This window comes from Tamandua tetradactyla, chromosome 6, assembly GCF_023851605.1.
Source record: "Tamandua tetradactyla isolate mTamTet1 chromosome 6, mTamTet1.pri, whole genome shotgun sequence".
NCBI classification, from domain to species: Eukaryota; Metazoa; Chordata; class Mammalia; order Pilosa; family Myrmecophagidae; genus Tamandua; species Tamandua tetradactyla.
Genome location: NC_135332.1, coordinates 576,124 through 578,362, shown reverse-complemented (window position 1 = coordinate 578,362; position 2,239 = coordinate 576,124). Strand labels below are relative to the sequence as shown.

The following is a 2,239-nucleotide window of genomic DNA, read 5'->3' as shown; positions in this document are numbered from 1 at the left end:
ATGTGGCTCCCGGTGCCGCCCAAGCGGGGCCGCCTGTCCCGCTCGCGGAAGCTGGCGGCGCTGGGCAGCGTGCTGGTGCTCGTGGCGCTGCACTCGCCGTCGCTGCTCGCGTCCTGGCAGCGCACCGCGCTGGCCGACCGGCGCTTCCTGCAGCTCAGTAAGTGCCCGGCGTGCTTCGGCACGAGCTGGTGCCGCCGCTTCCTGGGCGGGCAGGTGGCCTTCCAGGCGTGGGGCCGCCTGCACCTGCTGGACGCGCTCAACGTGAAGAACGTGTACTTCGTGTAGCTCGGCGAGCCCCGCGAGGCCGGTCGCCGCCGCGTGGTGCTCAAGCGCCTGGGTTGGCAGCGCGAGCTGGCGCAGCTGGACCAGAGCATCTGCAAGCGGGCCACCGGCCGCCACCCCGCGACCTGCTGCAGGCCATGCCGCGCACCGAGTTCGCGCGCCTCAACGGCGACGTGCGGCTGCTGACGCCCGAGGCGGTGGAGGGCTGGTCGGACCTGGTGCACTGCCCCTCGCAGCGCCTGCTCGACCGCCTGGTGCGCCGCTACGCCGAGCGCATGCAGCTGCTGCTCACGCTGGCCTTCAACCGCGAGCCGCTCGTGCTACACAGTTTCCCGTCCGATGAAGGCTGGCCGTTTGCAAAATACCTGGGAGCTTGTGGAAGAATGGTGGCCGTGAGCTACGTGGGGGAGGAGCTCTGGAGCTACTTCCACGCGCCGTGGGAGGAGCGCGTGGACCTCGCCTGGCAGCTGATGGAGATCGCCGAGCAGCTCACCAACAACGACTTCGAGTTTGCGCTCTACCTCCTGGACGTCAGCTTCGACAACTTCGCCGTCGGCCCCAGGGACTGCAAGGTCATCGTCGTGGACGCCGAGAACCTGCTGGTCGCCGACAAAAGGCCGATTAGAGAAAACAAACCTGAAAACTGGGATGTGTGGTATGAAAGCAAATTTGATGGCTGTGATAAGAGGCTTGCTTATCATTTTCAAAAGAAATCCTCTGTGTTCGTGTCACCGTGGACCACAACTGCTACGCTGTTTGTCAGAACCTCTTATCCAGACATGCCACCTGGCGCGGCACCTCCGGGGGGCTCCTTCACGACCCGCCGATGACATCGCCAAAGGGGGCCGATTCGAGGCCCTGCTGGATGAGTGTGCCAACCCGAAGACGCGCTACGGCAGGTTCCAGGCTGCGAGAGAGCTGCGGGAATACCTAGCACAGTTAAGTAACAACTTCAGGTAGTCCACGATGGACTCTCTTTCTTTCCCCTTCTTCATCTAAATAGCACTGGCTAAGATGAAACCACCAGAAACTATGTGGGGGAACAGCATTCGGAAGTATTACGTTTGGAGGTGATAAGTTTGCACTGATAGATCTTACGTTAATGTGCATTAAAATGAGACATGACTTCACAGATCACATGATGCTTCTGCAAATAAATATGTTCTTACATTTTGGAGACTTGAGCTATCATTGACTGTTTTACCCCCCAAGAATACCTGAGTGGATCAATGAATATTGTTACAGTGTTGGAAATGGGTCTGATAGCTGCTTTGGCTTGTGTGTCAAAGGGTACTTGGCACTTGACATAGTTTGCATTGCTGTTATGATTTTGTGAATCTCTTGCGTTTACTTTGGATGTCAAGTTAGATTGGTCTGTTTTATAGGCCACTTTTTTTCCATTTAACGCATGGGGTTTTTCCATTTTTATGTTTTTTATTAAATTTTATACTTTCAGATTATAGTTAATTTACATTTTGACTAGTTTTCATTCAGTGCTTTGTGGTACGTGTTTACTGCTAGGGCAGGATTCCCAGGTTTACTGTCCTTTTTTTCTGAAAGCCAACTATTTTCTTGTGTAAATACTTTTTCCCTTCCCTCTATGGTATCGCCACTGCATGAGGTCATTTCAAGTTATTTAAGTTACATCTTTTTATGCCAATAATCACAGGTGTATACTACACATGGATTTTGGCTTCTGTTGCAAATTGCATTTGTCCTCTACTAAAGGCTCTAAGGGAGGGTACTAGCAATCTACACCCTGACGTGAATTTTGGTTCAAAAAATATATATAACCCCATACTTTAAAAATGCTAACTAGTCCAATATATAGTAATGCGTATGCCAAAGAAATATCTGACCTAGTCCCACGGTCAGATTTTAAAATAGAATTGGTCGCCAACTTGCTCTTCTTATCCCGCTTGGGATACCTTTAACTCTTTCATATCTGCCTGGGGTT

General features: G+C 52.6%; 1 pseudogene; it reads left to right on the top strand.

Moving 5' to 3' along the window:
- LOC143685766 (divergent protein kinase domain 2A pseudogene) lies at positions 1 to 1,466 on the top strand (annotated as a pseudogene).
- The last annotated feature ends 773 nt before the right edge of the window (positions 1,467 to 2,239 follow it).